The sequence below is a fragment of the Alexandromys fortis genome, unplaced genomic scaffold (genome assembly GCF_014885135.2).
Source record: "Alexandromys fortis isolate MF-2015 unplaced genomic scaffold, M_Fortis_MF-2015_v1.1 scaffold_152, whole genome shotgun sequence".
NCBI classification, from domain to species: Eukaryota; Metazoa; Chordata; class Mammalia; order Rodentia; family Cricetidae; genus Alexandromys; species Alexandromys fortis.
Window position 1 is genome coordinate 2,170,615 of NW_026068045.1, and position 16,536 is coordinate 2,187,150.

The 16,536-nt window shown below is 46.5% G+C and overlaps 1 long non-coding RNA gene across 1 annotated transcript; it reads right to left on the bottom strand.

Annotated features, from left to right (window-relative positions):
• Positions 1–630: 630 nt before the first annotated feature.
• LOC126516123 (uncharacterized) lies at positions 631–15,880 on the bottom strand. The gene is made up of 3 exons (XR_007596023.1): positions 15,805–15,880; positions 4,897–4,980; positions 631–3,328 (listed from the first exon to the last, which is right to left on the bottom strand). It is a non-coding gene; the product is annotated as an uncharacterized lncRNA (long non-coding RNA).
• Positions 15,881–16,536: the final 656 nt, after the last annotated feature.

The window sequence follows — 16,536 nt, forward strand, 5'->3', positions numbered from 1 at the left end:
ACTCGAGTCCAGTGCCTCGCTTGCCCAGAATGTCTCCTGAGGACCACGGAGAGGCAACACACCAAGGTGAGTACAGACAGACTCCGAAAGGACGGGAAGGTGTGGTTGCTGAGCTGCTGGCACATTCAAAACGTACGTGCGTGTGTGTGTGTGTGTGTGTGTGTGTGTGTGTGTGTGTGCTAACTTCTTAGATTAAAACCTAAAATCATTTTTAAAAAATGAAAAAGAAAAGAAAACGTCTTTATTACTGTGGGTCTGGAGCGATGTGGTTAAAAATGCTTCCTGATATCCAGAGCACCAGAACCCGGATACCAGTGTCCACTGCAGGCTAGTCATAATTTCTTGTAACTTCCAGCCTCCTTGGGGATCTATACCATGTGGCAGAGACATTCTCGCAAATACAAATAATTTTTTTTTGTTGTTGTTGTTTGTTTGTTTTTTGTCGAGGCAGGGTTTCTCTGTAGCTTTGGAGCCTGTCCTGGAACTAGCTCTTGTAGACCAGGCTGACCTCAAACTCACAAAGATTCACCTGCCTTTGCCTCCCGAGTGCTGGGATTAAAGGCATGTTTTTTGAATTTTTAAGCATATCCTTTTTTTAAATATTTATTTATTATGTATACAATATTCTGTCTGCATGTATGCCTGCAGACCAGAAGAGGGCACCAGACCTCATTACAGATGGTTGTGAGCCACCATGTGGTTGCTGGGAATTGAACTCAGGACCTTTGGAAGAGCAGGCAATGCTCTTAACCTCTGAGCCATCTCTCCAGCCCTTTTGTTTGTTTTTTGAGACAGGGTTTCTCTGTGTAACAGCCCTGGCTATCCTGGAATTTGCTTTGTGGGATTAAAGGTGTGTGCCATCATGCCCAGCAATAAGTCTTATTTTTTATATCTATTTATTGTAATGGTTGCCTCTTTCACTGTTGTGGTTAAAATACATGACAACAATCAGCTCAAGGAAGGAATGATTATTCTGACTCACAGTTTGAAGGGTAAGAGGCAGAGAAGGGTTGTACAGAGGAGAGGAGGGCTCCGGTAAGGCTAAATTCAAGATACCAACCTGGATTACCTAAGACCCTGTCTCTAACGGTCAGGGTGCTTGCCTCCAAGCCCAAGGACCTGAGTTCAGTTCCTGGAACCCACATGGGAAGGCGAGAACCGATTCCTCTGACATCCACATGAACACAGAGGAGGAAAGAGGTGTGACCAGAGGTTGTGCAGGCCATTTTGGAGCCAGGAAACCAAGAGCAGTAGGTGCTCGCGGGGTACTGGATCTGTCCTACATTTTCTTTGTCCTTTGATATTTGTGCATGGGATTTGTTCAATAATAAATAATAAAAGAATCATTTCACATTGATAAGTGTTTGATACCCAGTTGTGTAGGTTTCTCTGCTGATGCAGTAAACCAAATAAAGTCAAATTAATAAGACCAGGTTTAATCTGAGTGAAGCAGAGTCCTGGGTGGCTTGCGAGGGAAAGGAAACAGGAGAGAAATCACACTGCAGGTGTAGGAACTAGGCGTTCTTAGATCTGGCGACATCCTGGGGGGGGGGGAAGAGAGGAGCTACTGTAGCTTAGAGGGCTTCCTGAGGGGCAGGGTTTGAAACGGAAGGGTGAGGCGGGAGCAGAGCTTCCCAGATAAGCAAACTTCATCATTATCAGTGGAGGGAGGGAAATGGGAGGCAACTCAATCAAACTATAAACCCGGCCAAAAGAAGCTGCGGTGGTAGGAAAGGACAAAGCCCTGCGGTCACACAAAAACAGTCTTGACTCCAGTTTTCCCCTTCTCTCCCACGAGGGCTTTCTGTTATCATTCATAATACGGGGTAAACCGAGGGACAAGCAAGAGACAGACAGGTACAGAGCTGGGGTAAACCTCTGGTGAGACTGGGAGTGGGCGGGGCTTGTCTCTTAAAAGGACAGGGTACCCAGGTGACAACCAGGACAGCAGATTATAATATTCCATCTTTTTCTTATAATAAAAAGGTGGGGAGTTAGTAATAGCAGGTTGAGCGAGCTGGGATGGCGGATTCTCAATACTCCTACCTGCATATTTGTGGGTGTCGAAGTCTTTTTTTTGTTGTTGTTTTTTGTTTTTGTTTTTTCGAGACAGGGTTTCTCTGTGGTTTTGGAGCCTGTCCTGGAACTAGCTCTTGTAGACCAGGCTGGTCTCGAACTCACAGAGATCCGCTTGCCTCTGCCTCCCAAGTGCTGGGATTAAAGGCGTGTGTCACCACCGCAGGGCTAAGTCTTTCTTGGGGGACCTGTGAAGGCTGGTTTCTAGTCATCTTGGGGTCGAAATACCCCCAGAGTTGGGAGACTCTCATTCATTTTTATCCATGGCTATTCTTAATTCATTAAAGTACTGAGGGGCCTGTATTAGGGCAGCGGTACCTGTCCTAACACCAGCACCTACCCCAAGGCCCAGGATTACTGCTAGTGTCAGAGGAATGGGTTCTTGTCTAAAGCAAGTTGGGTGTTTGTAAGCATGTTAGCTGGATGATAAAAGACCCTAGGTACCAGTTGTTATTCTTTCCGTCCCTGCCCTAGCCACGCCCACTCCTTTTTTACCTCTGACCTTCACCACCATGTCTCTCTCTCTCTCTCTCTCTCTCTCTCTCTCTCTCTCTCTCTCTCTTAATAAATGTTTATGGCTATTTTCTGTGTCTATGTGTCTGTTACCCGCCACCACTGCCCATGCGTGCCCTCCCGCTGGTGGGAAACTGTAGCCGCTTGTCGCATGGCAGGCTCCACCAGCCCGCCTGGGGATCTTGCAGGGACTGACAACTGTCTCTGCCGGGCTAAAGCAGCTGCGCTGCAAACATCTTAGAAACATCTTAGGAATAAGACCAGTTGTACAAGCACACAGTAATGTTTGGTGTCATTAAAAACCGATGTCGACACACAAGGTGTCAGGTCTGTCCTACAAGCCCACCTATCTAAACCAGGAACCAAGTACCTGGTGTCAGGAGTCTTAGGGCTCTTAAGAGTCTCATTCCACAAACGTTTGTAGACAGCCAGTGTACTTCCCAGGCTTGACCCTACACCTGTAAGCTCAGTAAGAGTCAGCCTATAATTAGTCCCCCAAACACAAGCATCCTGACTGGTGGTGGTGTTAAAAGCCCCAGATACTGCAATTCGTCAAGAGCACCAAGTATGGCCCTTTCCAACGAGGCTGAAGATTCCCAACTCGACACTGGACAAAAACATCATCTCCTACTTGGTACTGATGCAGCACGTGTGAGTCTTCAGCATATATACTTCTTTTAGTTGTTTCCAGATCTGGCGTCTCACCATTTCAAGGGCCTTTAGGTGGGCAAATAAAGGTCTAGAAAGAATAGCATCAGAATTATACATTCTACCCGACTCAGTGAGGGTGGCAGTCCCCCATATAGGATCTCATAAGGGGTGAGTTTAAATTGCCCCGGGGTGTTCCTAACCCGGAACAGGGCAAAAGGAAGGAGGGCTGTCCAGTTATTCCCACTGATCTCTAGGACCAATTTTTTAAGAGTCTCTTTTAGGGTTCTATTCATCCTTTCTACCTGGCCTGAGCTCTGGGGTCTGTAAGCACAATGTAATTTCCAATTGATCCCCAGTTGGGTGGCCAGTCCCTGACTTGCCTGGGCAACAAAGGCAGGTCCATTATCAGACCCGATTATCTTGGGCATCCCAAACTTAGGGAAGATTTCTTCTATGATCTTCTTAGCCACCACATTGACCGTCTCAGTCCTGGTAGGAAAAGCTTCTTCTACCCAGCCTGAAAAAGTATCTATAAAAACTAATAAGTACTTGTTACCATATCTGGCTGGCTTAATTTATGTAAAATTTACCTCCCAGTAGGCCCCAGGCCGGTTGCCCCTGAGCCTCTTCCCAGGAGTATATATGGAGTGTCCTGCATTAGTCATAGCACAGGCCTTGCAGCTTTTTTTTTAATTTATTTATTTATTTATTATGGATACAATATTCTGTCTGTGTGTATGCCTGAAGGCCAGAAGAGGGCACCAGACCTCATTACAGATGGTTGTGAGCCACCATGTGGTTGCTGGGAATTGAACTCAGGACCTTTGGAAGAGCAGGCAATGCTCTTAACCGCTGAGCCATCTCTCCAGTCCCTATGTAGCCCAGGCTGGCCTCAAACTCGTGATCCTCCTGCCTCTGCCTCCTTCAGCAAATCCTACCGGCGTGCGCCACCACTACTGCAGCTTTTGACTACTTCTTCTGCCAAGTCAGAGGACCTAACCACATCTTTAGTTTCTTGGCCCCCAAGGGGGTCAGGTAATGTAAGTTGGTAACATACTTGTGTTGTTCTTTCGTGGGAGGACTAGCTTTCCTCCTTCTGTCTCTACTGCCCCATATGGGGCTTCCTTTACCAGTCCTAATTTTCCCATAACTTGATGGTCCTCGGGGGTGTATCTAAAGTTGGTTTCACTGATATCATGATAATCTTTAGGCTCTTTGACTGCCTGGATCATTGCTCCCTGGGCCAACTGTTTAGCGGTTAGGTCTGCCACCTGATTTCCTTTAGGCATAGCATCCCAAGCTCTTTGGTGTCCTGGACAATGTATTAATGGCTACCTTCCTTGGCAAATGTATGGCCTCAAGAAGGCTCAAAATTTCTTCTTTATTTTTTATGTCTTTTCCTGCAGATGTCAACAGTCTTCTTTGTCTGTATATTGCCCCGTGTATATGGGCAGTGGCAAAAGCATACCTGCTGTCAGTGTAGATGTTGATAGACTTCCCCTCTGCCATCTGTAGAGCTTGTATCAAAGCCACAAGTTCGGCTTTCTGGGCTGACTTCCCTTCAGGGAGGCTGCTGGCTCAGATCACTTGCTTCCCATCCACTGGCCCAGATCACTTGCTTCCTGTCCACCACTGCTGCCCCCGCCTTCTGCTTACCTTCAACCATGGAGCTGTCCGTATACCAGCTCGGACTCCCAGGTCAAGGCTGATACTTCAGATCATTTCAGGTACCAGCTTCTTCTGCCAGAATGTCAGCGCAGTGATGGGTAGGTGAGGAGTCATCAGTGTCAGGCAGTAGGGCAGCAGGATTGAGGACAGCACAGGGAGCGAAGGTCATTCTTTCAGTCAACAAAGGGCTTTGATAATGTGCCATACGAGCGTTGGTCATCCATCGGCCAGGGGGCTGTCGGATAATGCTTTCTAGAGCATGGGGTGCCACTACAGTTGTCTGTTGTCCCAGAGTGAGCTTATCAGCATCTTTGATAAGCAGAGCTACAACAGCAATAGCCTTCAGGCAAGAAGGTCATCCGCTGGCAACAGGGTCTAATTTTTTGGATAGGTCCTTCAATTTTGTTTTTAGTAAAGGCATGGGACACTCAGGGAAAACCAGGAAGGAATGAGTCACTTGTCCTCTCCCCAAATCTACAGTTCGTAAGGTGGTCCACAGATATTGTTTCTGTCCAGTTCTCCAATTACTATAGTCTTTGTATTCTTTAGTTTCCCCAATGGTTGTTTCAGCACAGAGTGCTCAGCCCCTGTGTCCACTAGAAAGTCCATAGGGGTCCCCTCCACAGTCAGGGTTACCCTAGGCACGGGGGAGGGGGTCCGAGCCCCGTCCCCTCTAATCATCTTCATTTAGGGCCAGTACCTTTGAGGCCCTTCTTTTCTCCTTTGGGCATTCTCTTGCCCAGTGTCCTTTTTCTTTGCAATAAGCAAATCGGTCTTTGTCTAAGGGGTGCCTCTGTCCATCTTCACTCACTTTTGGTCCTCTGTTGCCCAGATTCTATCTGCCCAGGTCCTGTCTTCCCTTTCTCTCCTACCACTTCCGCCAAAATTCTATCAAATTTCTCTTTTGTCTATGATCCCTCCAGTCCTCTCTTCTGTCTCCTGCCTCTCTCTCTCTCTCTCTCTCTCTCTCTCTCTCTCTCTCTCTCTCCTCTTCTCTTCTCTTCTCTTCTCTTCCTCAGTCTCTCGCTTATGAAACACTTTCTCTGCCTCTTTAACCAAATCCTGCAACCCTTCTAACCGCTGTAACTTTTCTTAATATCTGATGCTGACTGTCCTATAAAGGCCATAGTGATGTGGGAGTGTCATATATCAATCTGTTGATTTCATTGGTTAAGCAATAAAGAAACTCCTTGGCCCTGATAGGTTAAAACATAGGTGGGAGGAGTAAACAGAATAGAATGCTGGGAGGAAGAGGAAGTGAGCTCAGACTCAACAGCTCTGCTCTCTGGAGCAGAGACGCCAGGCTCCTCTCTCCCAGGCAGCTCCAACCCAGGCTGGACGTAGGCTAGAATTTTCCCGGTAAGCGCACCTTGGGGTGCTACATACCTTATTAGAAATGGGCTAGTCCAGGTGCGAGAATTAGCCTAGAAGAGGCTAGATAGAAATGGGCCAAGCAGTGTTTAAATGAATACAGTTTGTGTGTTGTTATTTCGGGGCAAAAGCTAGCCAGGCGGCCAGGGTGCTGGGGATGCAGCCCCGCTGCTCTAATTACAACACCATAGCTACCGCTGACCCTCAGAGGTTGGGTCAAAGGGAGTATAACACCTCTAAGCCTCCTTTAAACACTCAAGAAACACAAATGGTGGTTCAACCAGCCCCTGAAGAACCTCTCTTACCTTGGTCAAATTAGTGGGGAGTCTTGTGGCCCCTCAGAGATCTGTCATGAGAGCCCTGCAGCGACAGACTGACAGCCTCCCCTACCTGCTTTAAGTTTGACCTTGAAAACATACACAGGGAACTAGATAAGGCCCATTTCTGTTTACACATTTTTTTTACCAGAATATCTCTTCCTTTTTAGACAACATACCAAAAATTTCTCTTGCTTTTTAGACAACATACCAAAAATCTTGCCTTTTTTGTGTGTGTTTTTTCTCAGTGGGGATGTATGGCTAGATTTTAAACAAGAACAGCATATAAAATCCTGTACCAGTGTGAAACATTTGAGACCAGCAATAGGTTTTTTTTTTAAACATTAACCAACAATAATTTGTAACCAGCCCCTATAAATGATGACAGATACTTATAACCCATAGGTTCTGAAAGAGTTCTTCACCCACGGAGCCAAGTCTTGGTCAGCTTTGACTAGAGGTTTGAGGCCTGCAGCTCCCAGGGCAGGCAGAAGGAACTTGTCCATGGGTGGGGGGCAGGGTGGTATGCAGCACTGGGGAAAACAGATTGTTAACCTCTTTAGGCCATAGTGATTACCCTCAGATTTTTTGTTTAGTGTGTGAAATCCTATTGGGGTACATCCTCCTTCTACAACTGTGTCTGGCAGCCTGGATACCTTGTAACAGCAAGGCTGAATAGCCCAGCCATCCAAACAAGCATGCTGCCCCGCAGCCACGTACTTGGGGCTGAGGCTGACTTTTTTTATGAAATATACCCCTATGCTTAAGGCCCTATCTCTAAAATCTTGTAAGTGGTCACAACATCAAAGTCAAAGAATCATGGTTTGAGTACGTCAGCATCAGTCTAAGTCAGGACAAAAGCACAACACACATTACACAGACATACAGGACAATGGCACCAAACAAACCAAAGAGTGTGACCCGCCCCGCTATCAAAATGAGACCGCTATCCACACATCTACAGAGAACTGACCACGCCACTCGCATGTCATACCACAGAACTGAGAAATGCCACCCGCATATCTCACCAGAGAACCGAACACGCTACCTGCACATAAGACAAAACAGAGACCAAAGATACACAGACAAAGGCTAACAAAACTTAGAAAGACAAAACCAGTGATCCAGGGTCAACGTCACAGTCTGTCCCAATCATCAAAGTCACAAGTAAGACAAAACGAGACTGAAGACACACAAGACACGCAAACAAATGTTCGTCTCCACTGAGAAAGACAAAACCATTCCAGAAATACAGATGGCTGAGAGGACATAGTTCCTCCAATCCAGGAGAACTTCTGTATCCTCACCAGCACCCAGATGGAAATCTCCCAGGCATCCCTGGGTCCCTTCTCACCTCCCAGGATGTCTCCCTGGGCAGCAGTCAGTGATCTAGCATGTCTGATGATCACTTCCTCTGTCTCCTCCCAAGACACGAGCGACTGCAAAACCCAGCACCTGCTGCATGAAGAGTGAGCCCTCCTCCAGCTGTGCTATGACCCCAGCACCTGCTGCAGGAAGAGTGAGTCCTCCTCCAGCTGTGCTATGACCCCAGCACCTCCTGCATGCTGAGTGAGCCCTCCCCAGCTGTGCTATGACCCCAGCACCTGCTGCACACTGAGTGAGCCCTCCTCCAGCTGTGCTATGATCCTCTAGACAGCTCTTGTTACATCCTTTTTCATTGTTTTATTTTATTTTGTTTTGTTTTGTTTTTAAGTCATGGCTTCTCTAACACCCTCACTGTCCTGGAACTCACTCTGTACACCAGGTTGGCCTTGAACTCACAGAATTTTACCTGCCTCTGCCTCTCAAGTGCTAGGATTAAATAGGTGTGCCACCATCACCCAGCAAATATCATGTTTTAACATTACAAAATGTGCTGCATCTAGGCTACATAACACTTTCAAACACTAAACTATGGTGAGGCACAGGACAGGATCTCACTTTGGATCCCTGACTGTACCCCTGGCTGTCCTGGAAAACAATGTGTAGATGAGGCTGGCCTCAAACTCAAAATAAATCTGCCTGTTTCTGCTTATAATCTGCCAAATTCTGCAATCAAAGACATGGGTCGTGTGTTCTGGGATATTTGTTTGTACTGTAACACTCTGAGACTAAATTTAAATCTTGAATCAAGAAGTGGAGTCCAGGGGCTGGAGAGATGGCTCAGAGGTTAAGAGCACTGACTGCTCTTCCAGAGGTCCTGAGTTCAATTCCCAGCACCCACATGGTGGCTCATAACCATCTGTACTGAGATCTGGTGCCCTCATCTGGCCTGCAAGCATACAGGCTGAACACTATGCACACAGTAAATAAATAAATCTTTAAAAAAAAAAAAAAGAGGTGGAGTCCACAGCTAGCCAACCAGAACTAGCCATAGATTTTGGAGGACCCAGATAGAGAGGGATAGGAAGAGAGGGCCATAATAGGCATACGGAGGGCCTTGGAGAGATTTGCAGCCTCTTCAGTCTGGGGTAGAGAGAAAGGGTCAGCCAGCCACCTTCTTGATCTATCAGATTTGTACCCCAATATCTGGATCCTGAGTTTTTATAATTAATAGAACAATTTAGGTAAATGCTTCAGTCACCAATCGAACCAAACTCTATGATACAGGGTTCCTAGCCAACTTCTGTTGTAATAGGAGCGGCGGGGCTGTGTTCCTGGCACCCAGCCGCCCGCACGGCTAGCTTTATACCTGAAATAATTACATGGAAACTCTATTCTTTTAAACATTGTCTGGCCCATTAGTTTTAGCATCTTATTGGCTAGCTCTTACATATTGATCTAACCCATTTTTAATAATCTGTGTAGCCCACGAGGTGGTTTACCAGGGAAGATCTTAACCTGCATCTGTCTGGAGTGGGAGAATCATGGTGACCGACTGATTTAGCTTTTTTTTCTCAGCATTCTGTTCTGTTTTTTCCGCCTACCTAAGGGTTGGCCTATCAAATGGGCCTAGGCAGTTTTTTTATTAATAAGAAATCACTCCCACATCAAACTTCTGTTGTGGAAATTTAACTGTGTAAAGATGTGTTATATTTGTTTATGCTGTGATTGTTTAATATGTATGGACATGTTCATGTTTAATCATGTATAGATGTGTTCCATTTGTTTTACCTTGCTGCCTGAGGCACCTGATGGGCCTAATAAAAAAGCTGAATGGCCCATAGCAAGGCAGGAGAAGAGCAGGTGGAGCTAGCAGGCAGAGGGAATAAAGGATGAAGACTCTAGGCTGGGGAAGAGAAGGAGAGAAATAGAGAAGAGAGAAACATGACCAGAGCAAGAAGTCATAAATGTTAGGCTGAACATTTATGACTAATAATAAGTCTCTGTGTCATGATTTGAAAGCTGGCTGGTGGCCCAAAAGAGAAAGCCCAGTACAAACTCCTACAGAGAATTCCAAGTCTCCTCTCCAACAAACAGACAAAGTGTGAGAGACTCCTGTCCCTCTCAGGCATGGATTACACCCGTGAGCTGCACTGAAGAAGTATAGAAGAGGGATCTTCACCCTTCACCCCTTCCAAGTTTCTGGGACCAAAGCTCTCAGAGGGGGTTCTCACAGGAAAGCAGGGACATGAGAAGCTTTGAGATTTCCATCTGAAAGTGGCCAGTTGTTAGGAAAAACTGGAAATCTGCCTAACCAGGGCTACAGATGGGGCATGGGTAAGAAAAGCTAAGGCCCTTCAGACAGGAAAAAGCCCCACCCTATGCAAATAACTTGCAAAGAAGCCCCACCCTATGTAAATAACCTGTAAAGAGCACCACCCTATGTAAATAACCTGTAAAGGGCCCCACCCTATGTAAATAACCTGTAAAGAGCCCCACCCTTAGGGCTTAAGAGATGGCTTGGCAGTTAAGAGCATGGCCTGCTCTTCCAAAGGTCCTGAGTTCAATTCCCAGCAATCACATGGTGGCTCACAACCATCTATAATGAGGTCTGGTGCCCTCTTCTGGCCTGCAGGCGTACACACAGACAGAATATTGTATACATAATAAATAAATAAATATTTTTAAAAGCCCCACCCTATGTAAATAACCTGTCAAGAGCCCCACCCTATGTAAATAACCTGTCAAGGGCCACACCCTATGCAAATAACCTGTAAAGAAGCCCCACTGTGTAAATAACCTAGAAAGGGTCTGAACTTGCAGGGTGTAGGCTTCCTAAGCCTCATTTCCAGGTCACTGGCCCATCTCCACTCCAGGGAGTGCCTTTTTTCCTTTCTTATTTCTTTCCTTGATTCTTTTAGACAGGTCCTGGTTGACCTAGAACTCCCAGTGTAGACGAGGCTCTTCTTGAGATTCACCCAACTCTACCTCTTAAATTCTGGGATTAAAGAGGTGCCTGTTATGGTAAAACGCTGCCATGGGTGGGTGGGAGACGGATAGGCACCATGCAGAGAGAGGGTTTGGGTATAGTTTATTCAGTGGGTTATGGAGGGAAAAGGGAAGTGGGGGAAGGGTAGAAGGGAAAAGAGCAGAGAGAGAGAGAGAGAGATTGGAGGTGGGAAAGACATGAAAAAGAGAGAGTTGAGGCTGGAAGCAAAAGGAAGATCCACTTGCCTCAGTGGACAGAGAGGGAGTAGGTTCTGTAAAGATCTGGCTTGTCCCTTTAAGAGACAAGCCACACCCACTCCCTCCCCTGTCTGCTGAGGCAGAGAAATCGTCCTTCCTGCTTGCAGTCTGAGTCTCTTCCTTTTCCATTTCCCTCTCAAAGAGGCAGCTTTTGCCTCTCCCTTCTGTCTGTCTCTCTCTGTTCTTCTCTCCTTTCCCCACCATAACCCACTAAATAAATATCCATCCTCACTCTGCAAGGCGTGCCTATCTGTCTGTCTCTCACCTGCTGCCTGGGACCAGCCGCCTTCAGATCTGCAGCATGGTCTCGTGCATAGTCCCTACCTGGGACTGGCTTCTCTGGGGCGCGCTGCCTGCCCATGCTTAGAGACCTTCGGCGTGGTCTCATGGAGTGTCCATCTGTCTGTCTCTCCTCGTGGTCTGCTGCAGCCACTTGGGATCTGCAGCATTTTTATTAATCCATTTCATTGGTGCTGTGACTTGCCTATGTCTCTCGCTGCCTAGGATCAGCCACCTTTGGAGACCTGTGACATGGTCTCGTGGCCTGCTGCAGCTACTCGGGGAACTGTGCCATCCCTGTCTGTGACTAGCTGCTCTCTGGGGCCCACTGCCTGCCCTCACTCAGGGGCTGGAGGCATGGTCTCATGGCCTGCTGCAGCCACTCAGCATCCACAGCATTTTACTTTTACCATTACATTGGTGCTGTGAGACTCAGGAGGCTCTCCTGCCCCAAGCCCCTCTCCTGGGGTCGGGATCCGGAACCAGTTATTTTTTTCCACAACAACCACATGTTCCATGTGCCTGAGCATGATTTCTCTGCATAACACCAACTTGGACTGGTGAGTTTCCCCTATGGTTGAGCCCTTTGCTGACATTCATCTCTGGATTGCTTCCCTTAGCTAAAATTGTGACCGGACTGACCCGGGGTCAGTCCTCCCTTGCTAGCACTGCACACTCTGTGTGGTGCATTTGACTGGGGGCCCAGGATCCCTCAGTTTTTCTTTCTCTTTTTTCCTTTTCTTTTCTCCCCCCTTCCGTGTTGTTTGTTTTTGTCTTAGTAAAGGCCACTTGGAGCCTTGTGGTGTTGCCATTTCATGGGTTTTCACAGTTCCAGCTGTGGGTAGCAAGCCACCCATGTCCACCCCCCTGGGATGGATGCCTTTTAGAGGCCCTAAAACCACAGGCCTTAATGCCCTACTTCTTCAGCTCCTCCCCTCACTCTGGCGGTGTCCCACCAGCTCCACTTTTATGGGAGCTTTCTGACTACTGTCAGCACACAGGAAAATGGACCCCACCTCTGCTAATGCTGCCAAAAAGATTGTTTAGATCCACGAGACGGCTTTTCCAATTCCAGCCTTTTGCTCCCCTCTGCGGCTTGTGGCATGGTGACAGGGTGGATCATGTCTCTAGGTCTCTCTTATTATTAACCTTAAATTCCCTGCAGCTCAAAATTGCGGCTTTTCCATACAACATGTGACTGCTGCCATTTTGACTAAGGTCAGGTGACTTCACCACCATCTTGGCTGAGAGCCAGGTCAGGTGACCAAGTTCTGCCATCTTTACTGAGGTATTCCCTGACTGGTTCTCCAGTGTTAACTCTGTTAAATGGCTAACCTTACTGCATCTTAACTGAGGTCAGGTGACTTTTCCTCAATCTAATTAATCTTAATTAAAGAGCCAGGTCAGGTGACCAAGTCCTGCCATCTTAACTGAGGTATACCCTGCCCGGTCCCCTGGTTTACTTATGTTTTTGTCTCTAAACTCCTCTTGCTGACTCTGTTGCATGTGTGTTTTGTGCAGTGGCATGCCTTTGGTAGGGCCCACCAAGAGCATCCACTTCACCCAATTCCTGTTCATACATGTAACTTAAATGGACCTATATTTACTGTTAAATGTTATAATTGTCTGTTCATTGTATCTCATTCCAGACTACAAAACAATAAGTCTCATTTTTAAACTGGTATGTACTTTTAAGTCTCTTACAAAAATACTTTATATTTAATCCAACCTTCATTTAAAATATATTAAGATATTCTATACTATTGTCAGTTCTGCAGGAGAAAGGGAATAAGAAAAGCTCCAGGAGGAACCGGTAATCCAGTTTTCCCAGTCCCCACAGAAAGGAGTCTGATCCGGACCTGAAGCTGCCAATTCATGTAGCTGCAGGGTGACATTTGGCCTCCAGAGACTTCGGACAAAGAGATCCTGCTGAGATGAGCTGACTGTGGTGTCTGCAGCTGGCTTTGGTGTGAAACCTGTTGCTTTAGAACTAAGATACAAACTGAACATTTGAGTGTTCTCGGTTTATGGGACACAGAACTCATTTTGAATAAAAAAATTAAACCTCAGAACTAAGACCTAAGCTTTCCCCTCAGGGAAAGAAAGACTCAAAATAAAGAATGACTAAAACCCCTCTTCACTTAACAAGAGGGAAGAATAAGGGTTTTACAGCTGCACAGAGTCTAAAAATGGTATTTGATAACAGCAAATGGTATTATACTTTTAATGGTAATGACCTGATATTTACAACTGCATATAAGGTGATGGGAAAGATCTAGTATTGACCAGTGGTGCTAAATACATCGGTACTGACCAAAAAGAATATGAAATTATGAATAATTGGAGAGTTGGGACTAACTGACTAAATATGAAATTATGATATGAAAAACATAATTAGAGATTCAGTATTGACCGATAATGTGGAAAAATTATCATTGTGGCTTGATGCTATTGGCAATTGCTGAAAGAGAGGTTGTGATGGTGAATGTTGAAAGTTGATGCATATGCTGAGAATGTTAGATCTAAGTGATGCTCTGAACCAGTGGAAGAAACATTTTCTTTTTTTTTAATGTTTTCTTTATTGTTTCTACAGTGTTCTGCCTGCATGTACACCTGCATGCCAGAAGAGGGCATCAGATGTCATTACAGATGGTTGTGAGCCACCATGTGGTTGCTGGGAATTGAACTCAGGACCTTTGGAAAAGCAGTCAGTGCTCTTAATCTCTGAGCCATCTCTCCAGCCCCCTGGAAGAAACATTTTCAACTTGGGCAATTCTACTCTCCTCTAAGATAGGAGACTATAGCCTTTGGGAACATAATTATTCATAAAGCATTATGATTTATCCTGACACAAGATATGGCTGATACACAGGGCCTAAAAGTATATTTCTCTCCACTAATCTCTTCTCTTTACAGAGGTCGGCAGTCAATGACAGGTTTAAAGCTTCTCCTCCCCAGATACCTAAGACAGAAAACTTGCAAATGCCGCTTTCCAAAGACGGGAAAATTTGGGTAATAGGAAGATTTTGCCCAAGCCAGGTGCGACCCATCTGTCCTGTTGCAGAGGCACAGGCTTTATTAAAATTAATAAGAGAGAGTGGATTGTAGGCCCATATTTCTATATGGTGTGGCAGCCAGGCTCTGAAGCCATGGGCCCCACCTGAGGTGGTCACGTAGCCCCACTGCAGGCCCCGCCTGAGGTGGTCACGTAGCCCTGCAGACCGGCTGTCACTGCCCCAGCAATAGCCAGGATGAGCTGCTCCTTCCTCCTTTGTTAGAAATGTAGATCGCCTGGGGAGAGGTGCTTGCCAAAGATGATGACTAAGTTACAGGTGTTTCCCTAGCCCTGTGTCCCCCGGAGGAAAGAGAATATTAATGAGGTATCTACCTTGGTTGACCAGGAGGGTTAAAAGATGTTTTGTATAATAAACGCAGGTAGATCTTCAGGATGGAGAGAACCCTGAGATGCCCTTCCATGATGATGGTGTAAGCTGTGTCTGGTTATTTCTCGTGCCTCCGTACCAGTCCAATCAGGGAAAATAATTTTCTATGTTGGGGCCTTTGGTCCCTGACACCTGGTCCTAAAATTTTTTTCCCTTAACTTAACTTTGTCCTCTGTTCTGCTAATAATACCTTAAACAGGTGTGAGAGACACCAGACATTTCCATACCACAAACACCGGACAGGGACAAACAGACCAGCTACACCAGGATGTGACAGCACCCAGCCTTCTCAGATTCCCCCCTCAAAGACAATGCCCACAAATAAGCAGGAAGCAGTCTTGAGAATTTATTGCCCCAATTCCCTTAACCTGTGGTGCCTAACCTCCCGCCTTTTTATTATAAAAAAGAGATGGGAATATAATGACCTGCTCTGTCCCTTTAAGAGACAATCCATGCACACTCCCTCCCCAGTCTGCTGAATCAGGAAGATTTTCCTTCCTGTTTGCAGCCGGAGTCTCTTCCTTTTCCCTCTCTTGCCCAAGAGGCAGCTTCTGCCTCGCTCCATTCTCTCCCTGCTTCTCCCTTCCCCTTCTCTCTCTCTCTCTCTCTCTCTCTCTCTCTCTCTCTGTTCTTTTTTCCTTCTTTTCCCTCTTCCCTTCCACAGCCCACTAAATAAATATCCAACCTCACTCTGCATGGCATGCCTATCCATCTGTCTCTCACCTGCTGCCCAGGACCAGCCACCTTTGAAGACCTGTGGTGTGGTCTAGGTGCTCTGTCTCTGTCTGGTACTGGCTGCTCTGGGGCCCATTGCCTGCCCCCACTTGGGGACCTGCAGTGTGGTCTCATGGAGTGCCCATCTATCTATCTGTCCTCATGGCCTGTTGCAACCACTCAGGAAACTATGCTGTCCTTACCTGGGACTGGTTGTTCTCAGGACTCTCTGCCTGCCACCTGGCCTGCTGCAGCCACTCGAGAGCTGCAGTGTTTCTGCTGCTGCAGCCACTGGGAATCCTGCAGCATTTTTAATTAATCCATTACAGGCGGGGCTTATTTCTTAAAGGGACAGGACAGTACCAGCCCCACTGCATCCAGCCTTCTTCCTTTTTAAATAAACTTTCTCTATTTCTTCTTTTATTTATTTCTTTTTTCCTTTTTTCTTTCTTTTTTAAGTATATTCAGGAACACTCAGATACAGATGCAGAGAACATGGGTTTTTGTTTGTTTTTTGTTTTTTCAAGACAGGGTTTTTCTGTAGCTTTAGAGCCTGTCCTGGAACTGGCTCTTGTAGACCAGGCTGGCCTCGAAGTCACAGAGATCCACCTGCCTCTGCCTCCTGAGTGTTGGGATTAAAGGCGTGGGCCACTACAGCTCAGTCTGAGAACATGGTTTTAAAAGGTCCTGAGCACAAGTCGTTCTGTCCCCATGGAGCTGGGCAGGCCACCTTCCTGACCTGTGGGTCATCCTGGAAGCTCTCCAAAGCCTGTTGTTCAGAGATCTTTATAACCATTTCATCATGGGCACATGACAAATTGATAAATTATTAACTGGTTCCCAGTTCCTCTTTACAGCAGATAGGGATGCAACGGAAAGTTTCCAGCGTCCCGTCATTCTTTGATCTTATCACCAGCTGCCGTCAGGTGCCGACA